Source organism: Amphibalanus amphitrite, unplaced genomic scaffold, assembly GCF_019059575.1.
Source record: "Amphibalanus amphitrite isolate SeventyFive unplaced genomic scaffold, NRLGWU_Aamphi_draft 001070F_arrow, whole genome shotgun sequence".
NCBI classification, from domain to species: Eukaryota; Metazoa; Arthropoda; class Thecostraca; order Balanomorpha; family Balanidae; genus Amphibalanus; species Amphibalanus amphitrite.
The window spans coordinates 215,546-229,878 of record NW_024882564.1 but is presented as its reverse complement, the minus strand read 5'-3'; the positions used below and the strand labels follow the sequence as shown (position 1 = coordinate 229,878).

The 14,333-nt window shown below is 44.2% G+C and overlaps 1 long non-coding RNA gene across 1 annotated transcript; it reads left to right on the top strand.

Moving 5' to 3' along the window:
- Positions 1-3,901: 3,901 nt before the first annotated feature.
- Positions 3,902-6,437, top strand: LOC122369770. The gene is made up of 2 exons (XR_006254471.1): positions 3,902-5,174; positions 6,018-6,437. It is a non-coding gene; the product is annotated as an uncharacterized LOC122369770 (long non-coding RNA).
- Positions 6,438-14,333: the final 7,896 nt, after the last annotated feature.

Here is a 14,333-nt window from a genome sequence, read left to right as displayed (position 1 = left end):
TGCCCACCAAATCAATCTGAAATGTATCTGATTTCACCTATAGGAGTCTTGACACTCGCCCGTATTGGTGTTTTGTGTGCGTCTAACGTACAGGAGCTGGACCCTCTTGCTGTTCGGTCTCTGATTAAGCCACAGCTTCACGGAAAAACTAGCGTGTTTCCCGTAACGAGAAGAAGCAGATGATATCAATTTCTACGGTCCTAGGTCATTGGTTGACCTTCCAGGTCAGGTCAATGACCCAAAAGTCGGGAAAATCGGGACCTGGTAGAACTTCGTGAATTGAGTTTGTTGTTGTTTTTTCGGGGTGCTGATTACGATTTTCAGATCAGCTTTGATCAAAGATGATGTCTCTATGCATTTAGGCTTGGTCAGGTCAGGTCAGGTCAACCAGTGGGAGTCCTGCCAGCTATCCATAGAAGGTGTAAATCACCACCGACAGCTTCGAAATATTACGAAGGCTTCGAATAAATATTACGAAATATTACGATTAATATGTTACGAAGGCAACAAAACTACTTCGTAAGTGTTCAATGCTCATTGCTCAAACGTTTCAATGTAGTTACTCTTACGAGATGAGTAGACATTAGACAATGCTCCTATCATCAGACGCTACTGCAGTGTCAGTGCGTCTGCTTTTTGAAAGGCCTGCGCTCTCTCTCGTCTTTCTGGGCCATGTATCTGGTGCAACAACTATATAGCGCGGTGCAACAACTACATATATAGCGCCGACCATTCAGCGTTGCATCCACATTCCACTCGTCGACGCACGGGAAGGGTCTTTCACAAGGAGATGAAACTCCAGAAAGTAGCAACTGGCATCTCTCAGATATTCCATTCCGGTCACCTGAGGTTCCGGAGGTTTCGTTCACGACTCACGTGGTCGTGACCTATTGTTTTGGGTCAATGGGGTAAATATGAAAACCGAGTCAGAATGATCATCGCCAGTCACACCCCGGCAAGACCGCGCCCAAACCTCGGCAACATTCAATAGAGCAAGTGGCGGCAACAAAACGAAGATATCAAGTTCGGACGTCGCTACTGAAACCGCAAGGTCGTTGACAACGTCGGATACAGCTGTCTGCGAGGGATGAGAGTCCAGACTTGGGATGCTCCACAGGGACTTGGTCCATCATGAGGTCGCCGAACAATTACCGACGGGAAGAGCGGCTTACTCTTGTTGTCGTCGAAGACGTGCTATCAAATTACATGAGCATTATTCACGGATTGCTAAAAAGATACTCACGAGTCACTCTAAACCAATAATAGCGGTGTTAACATTTACCTCAACAGGAGTTCGTCTCAAACCGGTTTTGTCAGGGCTGCATGCGTGACAAAGTAACTTCATTTGGTTTTGACGCTGCCATGGTCGACTAGGAATTTCAGGCTTCATATCGGCGAGCTCATCATCGTGTGCGTCTTCTGCGAGCCCAGAGTCGAAGTATCGAAGTCATGTCGTTGAATCACAAAACCATAAGATAAGCAGGGACCGCTCTAACCCAAGAAAACCCAAGTTAATCATTGGAACTTAACGAAGCGATTTGTTCCAGACTTCCCTCCCAGCAAAAGCCCTACTTCCTAAATATAGGTAATGCGTATCAGTTGGCTAAGCTGAAACTATCTATAGTTATTATTTTCGCGCTTAATTTGGGCTTATTGAGGAAAAATCGCGATGATCTCAAATACTCTTAGTGATGTCAAAGGACGTCATATAGGGCACAAGTTGAATACAGACCAGGCATCAGTCCACGAAAACGGGGCACAAAAATAAATTTCAATTCCTGAAACATATTTGGATCATATTTGGCGCTAACTGAGCACTGCCCAGTTAGCGCCAAAACAGATACAGAAAAAACAATACAGAAACTGCTCAGTGAGCAGTTTCTGTATCACTACCTATGGGGCATAATGGAGGTGTCACGTGACTGACCTGACCTCAGGCGACCTTAACGGAAAAGAAAATCAGAGGAAAAAGCTGTAAAAATTTGAAAGCTTGTGATTTCCTAAGTTTCGTCTCCCTGCGAAAGATGCCCCGACTCTGAGAGCGCTGCGAATCTATCAGACATGTGCCAAGGTCCCAAAAAGATCCGAGATCCAGGGTTCGCAGAGTCCAAGGTCTGGGACCTTGATGGATCCTGGACCTTGCATTGTCATTTTTGTCGCGAGACCTTGGAAACCCAGGACCTTAAAACATCCATATGCCGCGAGACCTTGGAATCCCAGGACCTTAAAACATCCATATGCCGCGAGACCTTGGAATCCCAGGACCTCAACATTTGCATATGTCGCGAGACCTTGGAATCCCAGGACCTCAACATTTGCATATGCCGTGAGACCTTGGAATCCCAGGACATCAGCATTTCATGTGACATGAGACCTTAGAAACCCAGGACCTCAACATTTCATATGCCGTAAAACCATGGAAACCCAGGGGTTAGGACCTCAAAACTTTGGTATGCTGCAAGACCCTGCAGAATGCAGACCTTCAGTACCAGTTTTATTATTTGTCATGGGATCTTAGGAGAACGGTCTGGACCTACACCACCATTTTGTTGAGGGACCTCAAGAATCCTGGAAGCTGGACCATGAGGTTTATGTTGCACATGGGCCACTAAGGACCCTGCACTAGGTTTTGTCTGTAAGCACTTCAATAAATATCTATGGTTGAGCGACCAGCTGCAAGGGGCTAGATAGCTACACGAAGAGAAAACGAACCAGACTGTGTAGACATATATAGAGCAAAATCATTGCCATGGTTGTGAGGCAGAACTGGAACAAGAGACCTGGTAGCTTTTTACATTATCAACGTTATGGATTATGAAACTGTCAAACAGTGGACAGTGGTGGTTTGGAAAGTTCTTTTCTAATCTCACCTCACATATTTTCTGGGTTGTGATATGCCGGGCTTGAAGCTACTTGGAAGCTACCCACTGACCAAGTAAGTGTCAAACTTATTTGTTTTGCAATTCATCAAATCACCATTTGGAGCAATATAAGCAATCATTCCATGGTTGGTTGGTTGGTTTGGGTTAAGCACCACATCCAGTGGACCAAGGTGCTAACCGGAACTCTCACGCTGTTCCAAGCGGTCAGGTAGCGGCAATGCCACGTGCATCGCCCGGACAATCATTCCATGACAGTTCAACTTTTTCGTTTAGCAGGTTTTCGTCGGACAATTTTTCGTCTGCAGATTTTCGTCCGCAGACTTTCGTCTATGCATTTGTTCGTCTGTGCATTTTTAAGTCCGCGCATTATTTTCATAAGAACATTTTCCGCCTCGTCCAGACGAAAAAATGCCGGACAGAAAAATACTCAGACGAAAAATGCACCAAATTAATTCGAACAGACGAAAAATGCAAGACGAAAAAGTCAGACGAATATCTGCCGACGAATAACCGGCTGACGAAAAAATTGTCAGATGGAATTTTGTTCAGAGCCTTCAATCTAATGTGAATGAACAGTAAGTAAGGTTTGCGGCTTGCGCTCGCTGATACTCTAATTCTATTGGCTTAGTCGATCAGTTTTTCTGTGAGCGCTCGCGCAAACAAGACTTAGAACATATTTTACTTTTTATCCTAGGTACTATGTAACTGAATGTGCAGAAAATCGAAAGCATATACCTATCCAATTCAACTTTTCCATTTCTATGAAGCCTGTAGGTTTTATTTCTGGTTTTTTATATTGCCTGAAAGAATACTTGAATGTCTGTCTTCAATAACTGTAAGGTGCTATCCTATATTCCTACTGATAAGGTAAGATTGAATTGAAAGGGACATGACAATACAAATTGCAAGGTACCTATTACCTACCTATATTTTTTACGAATTTGTCAGGTTAAAGAAGGAGAGATTGATATTATGATTCATTTTTAACTTGTGTTGAAGCTCCCCCTACCTCAGTTGGGCAAACTACGGGGAGGTAATCACGAACTTGATTAATCAAGTTCATGATTATGACGTCATGAAAATGGGGCGTGGCATGACCATATAAGGAGTTGTAATCAAGATTTTGATTACTTTTCGTGCACCGAACTATTCAAGTGTTTCGTCTCGATTGTTATAATGTCCATATCGACACGATTTTTTACCAGGTGAAACGCAATATTCTATTCTCCCGAAATGATATGGACCGGTAGCAGTGGGATATGTACTTTAGCTCATATGGCGAAAGATAAACTGCTAGCCTAACTTTTTCAGAAAAGTGATATTTTTTAAAGCCCTTTTTAGGCGGATATTATTCTTTTATCCACATTTTTACGTTTCTAATTTAAAAATAAATCATTGAACATTCATTTTACACACGTCTTAAATTGGTCGTAATAAAGATTTCTTCGAAAAGGCACCGTCGCCTATTAGCACGCCGCCATTTGTCGTGTTGTCGGTGTGTGGGTGAGGCCGGAAATTGGCGCCGAATTATTGGTAATTTGGTTCTTATAGGTAAAATTAGCATTTTTTAAATAATTTAGATCATGTTTGTAAATTTGAATAGCCTCAACCTTCATGTGCGTCGGTATAAATGTTGAAATATCGCGATAGAATTTATGATGATTTTGTAGGCTATCATGGCGCATGCTTTCCGCGGTATAATATTTTAATTATTTACGAAATGTATTGCTATTTACAGGGTTATAGTTTATTTTAAAGTAAATAATAGGCCTATTTTGTTGTTTGGGGCAATTGTTGATTAGAGAGGCACATTTAACTGCCCACAGTAGCTAGAAATGTTATGGCCTGGCAGGTTGTGCGAAAGTTTGCAGTGTGGCCATATCATTTATTCAGTCAATTGTCTGTGCAAGCAGGGACCAATAGGATATATCTTCTAGTTTTTAATGAAAAGTTAAATTTGGGCTTATGCTAGGTTATTCATACTTGCATTCTAAGTGGCTTTGTCATGGATTCATAGAACAATAATAGAAGTGGTGACTGCAAATGTGTCTGTTTTTCCACAGCTCATCAAAGCACCACCTCCTCGCTGTAGCAGTGGGCGTCGCCGTCACCACAGTATTGTTCAGGAAGCTCGTGATAATGGTACCTATGGTCTCACGTTGAGGAACGCTCAATCAAAAAATGATATGATGAATTTCTTTGGAATTAAGCGGACTAAGTACAGCTACATTTGTATTATGTGCATCGCTCATGCAAGACAGCAGGCCAGGATGCAGGGACACACAGCTGCAGGTATGTATGAATTGTTTTTGCAATAGATGGTTGTAGTGTTTTGTTTTGTCGCTGGTGTGTCACGTTCAGTTTTTTGCATCACGTTCAGACACTACAGTGGTCCAGTCCAGTGTACATTTTGCACACTCAAGCTGGGCATGCTGAAAATAATTCGCTGGAGCTCCTTTAGTGTAATCTCATGAAGTTGCCTGGCACAACTTGAGAACTTTGCGAGCTCACATGACTCATCCCCAGTTTTGTCCTGACACAGCCCAATCTAATCCTTTTTCAAGATACAGGCATTGTCTAATGTTTTCAAAACAATTTATTCTAATCTAAATGCAGAAACTTCTTCACTAATGCATGTGTAATTTGTACCTACATTTTCCAAACTGCTGAGTCTGAGGCATTGTACATTATTTTCACATCATGTGCCAAAATGTAGTACCTATCAGTGCCCTGCGCCAACTCATCAGGTCCATGTCTTGTCTTGTTTGCCTTGTTACATCCGCCTACCTCTCCTCCATCATTTCTTCCTTCCATCTTTCCTTGCTTCCTTCCTCACTCCCTCCCCTCTCCTCTCCTCTCCTCTCCTCGTGTCTCCTCTCCTCTCTCCCCTCCCCTCCCCTCCCTCCCTCCCTCTCTCCCTCCCTCCCTCCCTCCCTCCCTCCCTCCCTCCCTCTCTCTCTCTCTCTCTCTCTCTCTCTCTCTCTCTCTCTCTCTCTCTCTCTCTCTCTCTCTCTCTCTCTCTCTCTCTCTCTCTCTCTCCTTTACTCTTTCCCTCCTTCTCTCCTATTCTTTCTCCTCCATTTTCTCCTACGCAATGTTAAGTGTACCTATAATTTGGTTATGAACATTTTGCAGGGGATGAGCTGGAGAACCTGCATCGCATTCTCCAAGAGACGACGGAAGCCAACGGAGGCCCGCAAAACTTTCCATCCCATAATCGTGAATGGAGAGCTGGGCGGGGAAGACGCGGTATTCGTCGAGGCCCAGGAGGTGGTATCGGCGCCACCAGACCAAGCATTCCTGCTGTGGCAGGCCACCTTTTGGATTTTTAACATCAAAACTCCTAAAGACATGGTCAATCTGAATTGGTTTCTGAGAACCAAAGTGTTTGGTGGGGTGAAGGCCGATGTGCCGCCATCAGCGGCGGCCATTGCGACCGTGAAGCAAGTGGAGTGAGATCCCCGTAGAGCATGCCGCTGCGGGGTGTCGGAAGCGTTTGCCAATTCTTTGAGCCTTCCACTGGCAGGACTATAAATACACATTTCTTGAAATATATCTTTGATCTGTGCTTGGTTACACGGGCTCTGGGTTGTGACGCTATTCGTCCAATATATGTGGTCGACGGTCGTATGCAGATTATCATTTGAGCTGACTTATGGTCAGGCCGCTTATCGCGGACAGCGGTGTTCTTGCTCGGGGTGGTCTTTTTTCAGCTCCGTGTTCGGCAATGTGAGCGAGCAAGCGCGAGAAGAGGTGTGCCCGTGCACAAGTTCACATGTGTGTGCCACATCCCTAACTCGTCTAAAGCTTACAGCTATTGAGTCTCTAGCCACCCACCAAAATTGAAAAACAATCGGTGACGCCGTTCCGGAGATACAGAAATAAGGTGCGCGTGTGCAAATATATCCTATCCCCGATTCGTCCAAAGCTTATAGCTAATCCGCTTCCAGCCACACACAAAATTTGAACAGGCTCGGTCAAGTCATTCATGAGAAACATTAACTGCAACATAAATTCCATCCCACCAAAACTGATTGATTTTGTCTATTATATACACCATTACCATTGTATCTTTTAATTAGCTGCATTGTTCAACGGTCGCCAGTAGCACGATCAGCGCGATCAAAATCGTGATTAGCCAGCTGAATGCGAAATCAAGATCATGATTAGCCAGCTGGCTGCGTAATCAAGAAGTTGATCATCGGACTCCCGGGACGACGCCTCGTAATCAAGTTGTTGATTACGTTTTGGTTGCAATCTACCGCCTCACGATTTTCAACTTGAATCATTCAAAGATTACACTTGTAGAGTGACTTCTTCTCTATCGGTCTTAAAATTTTCGTGCATCTCCGTAGACCCTGAATCGAGATTCGGCCGTTTTCGTGACGGGCTGCAAACATGACCAAATATGGGCATAAAATAATCATGAACTTGATTAATCAAGTTCTTGATTACCTCCCCGTAGTTTGCCCAACTGACCTATGTTGGTTAACGATAAAACCACCACAGTCCACAGGTTTGCATAGGTTCTGCCCCTTTAAATGTTGCTGGGCATCCATTGGCAGAATATTTAGAGGTAAGTCTGCTCATCAGAATGTTAGTTTGTTTAAGTTCTTGTTGTGGGACCCTGAATACTTTGGATCCTGAGATGTATTCTTGCCGTGGGACCTTGAGGACTGTGGACCCTGAACTCTGAAGTGTGTACTTGTCATGGGACCTTGGGGACTGTGGATCCTGAAATTCACACTTGTCGTGGGACCCTAGGGACTGTGGATCCTGCAATGCATTCTTGTCGTGGGACCTTGGGGACTGTTGATCCTGCAATGCATTCTTGTCGTGGGACCTTGGGGACTGTGGACCCTGCAAAGTATACTTGCTATGGGACCTTGGAAACCTTGGATTCTAGAAATTGAATTTGCCGTGGGACCTTGGAAACCTTGGATTCTAGAAATTGAATTTGCCGTGGGACCTTGGAAACCTTGATTCTAGAAATTGAATTTGCCGTGGGACCTTGGAAACCTTGGATTCTAGAAATTGAATTTGCCGTTGGACCTTGGAAACCTTGGATTCTAAAAATTGAATTTGCCGTGGGACCTTGAGGATCCTGGATCTTGATTTTTGGTCCCGGCACAAGTCTGGAATCTATACAGCATTTTTAGACCATCGAGAGGTTCGCATATGACGTCATAGGTCACTGACCTGACCTGATATCAAAATGCAGCAAATGCCAAATGTTCAGGCTTAAGTATCAAAGGTCAGCTAAGCCGAATTAAAGTTCCCTAACCGGACGTGTTTCGACCGATCGCGACAAAAACAGCAGTGGTCGACCCAACCCCCTCCATCGGGGAAGGTTAAGTGATGAAGCATGTTCATAGCTGATGCGGACCCCCTAGATGGCATCCGATATAATTTTAATTTTGCACAGCGTCATTGTGCTACTAGTGGAACAAATTGAATCAACAGACAGATCGATTTGAAGACATCGGGGCGTTTGATGCACCCTACTCACCATTGTAGTCCGTTTGTAATGCGTATTAACCCTGCTCATGTAACCCCGAGCATTGAAATAAGCTACTATAATAATTTTGTGACTGTGAGCTGCGATCTATGTCACAGATGCGCTATTAAATGTCGAGATATGGCGCAAAAAAATAACAAGCGGCACACGCCGTGCCGTGAAAGCAAAGCCAGCGGCCAGGGACGATCAGGGGCATAGGTAACGATTTGAATCGAATTTCCACGAAATTAAGGTACACATTTTTCAGCATTTATTTTTCCGAATTACTTCTGCAAGTTCGGTCGGAAACACGAAGGTCACCTACCGAGATTTTGTGCGTAATTTGTTGATACTTATTAACCCGCGCACCGACGGGGGTCTGCGCCAACTTAGTACCGACGGGGGGGGGGCGGATGACCGCCCCCCCCCTGAGATCTCGAGAACGAAGCAAGATAGCGACAAGCGGTAAACGGCATCGAATACGCACGGACAAGGTCTACAATTTTTACTAAGGTCATTTTCAGGTCAGGTCAAAGATGACGTCACAGGGGTCGAAAAAGTCAAAATGGCGGCGCTAGATATGGAGAGGGTTTTTCTCGAATAACTTTCGAAGTAGTCAAGATAGGAACAAACTAAGGGCATCATCGTGATCCTCTCGTCAATCCGCATCGAATGATATATATGTTGACCTCGAAAGGTCAAGGTCAAAGGTTGACCTCAGGTCACGTGACCTCGAGGTCATCATGTATATCATTCGATGCGTCTTGACGAGCTGAACACAATGAGACCATCCGCGCGGCTGTATCTTGTTCCTGTAAGGAGTTATTGGCAAAAAACCTTTGGTGACCTTTGATGACGTCACATGACCTTACAGCTGCCCAACAGCAAAACAGACCTCAAGGTAGTGAAGGTTGATCGTATGTGAAGTCATGTATGGTATATGGGGCCATTCCGACCCGTTTTAGTGGTAAAAACAGGGAGTTGATTTTTCCCCCATTGACTTATAATGGGGAGGTCGCGAAATTGACCTGACCTTAGGTCACCGACATCAAAATTCCGAGATATACAAATTGTAGCTACTAATGACCTAATAACATCCTGCGACTTTCAAAGGCCTCCGACATCTACTGTAGCTCTGGCACGGTGACAAAGTTGCAAAAAAGTGACTTGAGGTTGGGTCATTCAAAGTGACCTGGTGACCTGACCTTAAAAGTTAGGAGGTTCAAACTTGCACACCATGTGTAAAATTGATGAGAGAATAGTCATACCAAATTTCGCGGCGCTACGCGCCGCGGTTTTCCCGCTATCCGCGAAAAACCTCAGGGGGGGGGCGGATATCCGCCCCCCCCGTCGGTGCGCGGGTTAATGATAGTTTTGATGTTATTTGGTAATAATTTTGGCGTAAAAGAACATCAGTGTTTCACAAGCAATATTTTCGAGGATATGTTGGCCTCAGCCTGGGTGCAAGATGCTTGCCTCAGGGACGGTCGTCAAGTTAGATGTAAGTGAATCCTAATCTATAATCTAAGATTCGGAATCAGGTGAGCCCCTACGATTTGGACCAAACTTGGTCAGTGGATAGTACGTAACGTCCTGATTACGATGCACCCAAAATCTAAGCTCGGCCCGCCATATTTACGAAGTTACGGATGTTTGAATTTCAAGGTCATTCGGGAGAGCCCCTGCGATTTCCGTCAAAATTTGTGTACGGACACTCTAGATGCTCCCCATTACGAATATCACAAAATTTAAGCTCGGCCCGCCATATTTACGAAGTTACGGAGGTTTGAATTTCAAGGTCATTTGGGTGAGCCCCTGCGATTTCCGTCAAAATTGGTATACGGACATATTACATCCTCCTCATTACAAATATTATAAAAGTTAAGCTCGGCCCGCCATATTTTTCAAGTTACGGAGTCACAAAGTTACGGAATTTCAAGGTCATTCGGAGAGCCCCTCCGATTTTCGTCAAAATTTGTATGCGGACACATTACATGCTCCTCATTACGAATATCGTAAAAGCTAAGCTCGGCCCGCACTATTTCAAAAGTTACTGACGTTTGAAACTCACTGAAATTCAAACAGCTCTAACTTTTGAAATAGTGCGGGCCGAGCTTAGCTTTTACGATATTCGTAATGAGGAGCATGTAATGTGTCCGCATACAAATTTTGACGAAAATCGGAGGGGCTCTCCGAATGACCTTGAAATTCCGTAACTTTGTGACTCCGTAACTTGAAAAATATGGCGGGCCGAGCTTAACTTTTATGATATTTGTAATGAGGAGGATGTAATATGTCCGTATACCAATTTTGACGGAAATCGCAGGGGCTCACCCAAATGACCTTGAAATTCAATCCTCCGTAACTTCGTAAATATGGTGGGCCGAGCTTAAATTTTGTGATATTCGTAATGAGGAGCATCTAGAGTGTCCGTACACAAATATTGACGGAAATCGTGGGGGCTCTCCCGAATGACCTTGAAATTCAAACATCCGTAACTTCGTAAATATGGCGGGCCGAGCTTAGATTTTGGGTGCATCGTAATCAGGACGTTACGTACTATCCACTGACCAAGTTTGGTCCAAATCGTAGGGGCTCACCTGATTCCGAATCTTAGATTATAGATTAGGATTCACTTACATCTAACTTGACGACCGTGCCTCAGGGCCCTGTTTCACCGGTGATAGCAGCAAGCTGCTATCACGTTTCGCGAGCTGACGTCATGTCGTGACGCCATACTGTTGTCGTAATGGGTAGTTCCGGCGCACGATTGCCGCGACCTTGGCGGCGGCATTAAGTGACGTATGAGCCTAAAAGTAAGAGTTTACGCAGTCATGATAGTATATATATTTTTGATATATATTTTTTCAATATGATGTATTTAAAAGAAGTTGGGTTTAGGAAAAATTTGGACATTAAAGGGACCCTCCCACCTTCATAAAAGTTAATGAATTGGCATGAAAGTGATGTCGCTCGGTTCAGAAAGAGCAAAAACGAATATCTACCAAATTTCATCGAAAAATATTCACCGGTTTTCAAGATATTAGACTTTTACTTTTGTTTACTTTTTGGGATCTCCGCTGTTCCTAGCGACTTTATTTGAAAGTGCGGCATTTGTTGCGCGCAAAGCAGCATATACCACCGCGTGCTACAAAACGTTTTAGTCAAACATTTAACGGACGTTCGAAAGCCTGATGACGTCATCAGATTCCCGTAATGGTTAAGAGATAGGGACCACGCTGGTCCCACCCTGCAAGTAAAGGGAAGAAATTTCTTGAACACCATAAAGCTGCGGGGGTTGCGACCAGGATAAATGGTGGTTTCTGAGCCTGGCCGCAAACTTGGCTATCTCAACTCAAAACTAATGTTAAGGTGGGAGGGTCCCTTTAACTTCGAACATTTAGCTGATGACGTAAAACAATATTGCGGCAATCGTGCGCCAGAATTGCCCCTTACGTCAGCAGTATGACGTCATCACATTACGTCAGCTCGCGCAATTTGATAGTAGCTTGCTGCTATCACCGGTGAAACAGGGCCCAGGTTTCAGTTGACAGTCATCCAGGCTGGGTTTGATTCCCATTTCCTGAGGGCTGTTTACAGGGCCCTGTTTCACCGGTGATAGCAGCACGCCACTATCAAATTGCGCGAGCTGACGTAATGTGATGACGTCATACTGCTGACGTAAGGGGCAATTCTGGCGCACGATTGCCGCAATATTGTTTTACGTCATCAGCTAAATGTTCGAAGTTAATGTCCAAATTTTTCCTAAACCCAACTTCTTTTAAATACATCATATTGAAAAAATATATACCAAAAATATATATATACTATCATGACTGCGTAAACTCTTACTTTTAGGCTCATACGTCACTTAATGCCGCCGCCAAGGTCGCGGTAATCGTGCGCCGGAACTACCCATTACGACAACAGTATGGCGTCACGACATGACGTCAGCTCGCGAAACGTGATAGCAGCTTGCTGCTATCACCGGTGAAACAGGGCCCAGGCCATGTGCGGTTGGACCGTACACAGGCTGTAAGCTCTGCTCACTGCGTCCCTACGACAACGTCAGCCTTCCGTCACCACACACAGCTGACATCGACCACTGTGGTCGGTTGGAACCGGCCACAGGGGACCGTCCACTGCAAGCAGCGGTGACGTCAGAACTGCCTACCCATCCCCTACCCCCACGCCTGCTGCACACACGGCACACACCACACTCAGCAATTTGCGGTGCCCGTGAACATCCCTCTGGGCAAGGCACATGACCTTGCTGCTCCCTGGCTGCTTGGAATAGGATTAGAGATCCTGTTGGCTCTTGGTGTACTGGATATGAGGCAGGGGGGTTCGTTCCCGTGCCTTCAGCATTACGAAAAATGGCAACAGCCCGTGAGCAGCATCAGCGCTCACGCACATGTTCAAGGAAAACAACGTGTAATTAGCTGCTGACGACGGCCCTCTCCACCAATCAGCGCTCGGTAACTCGAGCGCTGATTGGCTGGTAGCAAACGCGTCATATGTGGGTCTCATTTTTTGCTATCAGTGAACACTTGCTATCACAGTGGCCTATGGAGAATGGCACGCGGAATTGAAGGTCAGTGTTTTATTGCTTCGTACATGCGAATGGGGGTATTTGAGTGGCATTTGACACCATTTTCGAAATCTACAGTGAATTTCTGATCGACTCATGTATATATTTTTATGAATTTGACAGTATTAGTGCTACATAGTCGGTGTTTTATGTTGGTGTTGTTTCTCTCGACCTTTGTCTTGGACTTAAATCATTTTTTTTTCTCGAAAGTGCTTGCCATAACCAGGTCTAAACTGTATCTGTATAAAGGGAATATGTGTTGAATATGAGGGGAAAGTAGTAATGACCATTTTGCGTATCAAACTGCCAGAAGGTGTGCTTGTAAGGTGATTGAAACTGCAGTACGGGTTGCAGATGTGGGTTTGACATTAGCATTGTTGTTGTAACCCCACTTGCTCTAATAAAATGGCAACATGGGGTTATGTACACACTATTGCACAGCCTGGTATCAAGCTGGTTGATATGTGGAGGATAATGAAAGCATAAAAGAATAGGAGCGTTGCGTCATGTGACTTATGTCAAGTCATTTTAAATCAAATGATTGTGATTGTAACTTTTACTTCAATTATTATTGCAAGTTTTGACCTTTTGAATCATCAAATTTTATGTGTACCAATTTCATATGCCTGTGTAATGTCTGTGCGGCTTTGTGCAGTGTGCGTGTCTTGAAACAAACCAATTTATTTTGTACCTTTTTGTACTTCAACAAATGTATGTCAAAGGACAAAAATGTCATGTCTATTATCATAGACACTACTACAGCTAACCCTGCCTGTATTCCTATCCTTCAGAGGCATTCAATTCAATCTGCTTTCCAGTGCAGTACCAAGGAGGCTGCAACTGAAACTCGCACAAAGGCAATCAAGTGTCACTTCATCAGCCTACAGTAACAGCCCATCTGTAATCAAGATATGGATGAAGGGGCATAGAAGAACAACTAGTTCAAACATGAAAAGATTGTATTTTGTTTTGGATTATTTCTTAGCATAACAGAACAGTACACTTGCTGCTTTTTATGTTTGCCCTGTGTGCAGTTTTGAATAATTTTAACCATGAGATGCTTTTGTCAACTATTCTCTTTACATAAGCTTCCTTTGTCATGCATGTGTAATTTTGAGTTTACATGCATGATGTAGGCACATTTCCCTTGGCTTCATAGAAGTTAAAACTACTTGCAAGCTTTGGTTATGGACATTGGTGCTATATATGATGCTTCAAATGTGTCCAGTAGTTGATGAAGGGAGAAGAGGAGTAGGACAGCTGATAGCTATTACCAAAAGTATGTGCTTGTCTGCACTTCGGGCTGTTTTACTTCCTTGAGTTAAAAAACCCTCATCTTTTGTTTCTTTCCTGTGTGCCCATT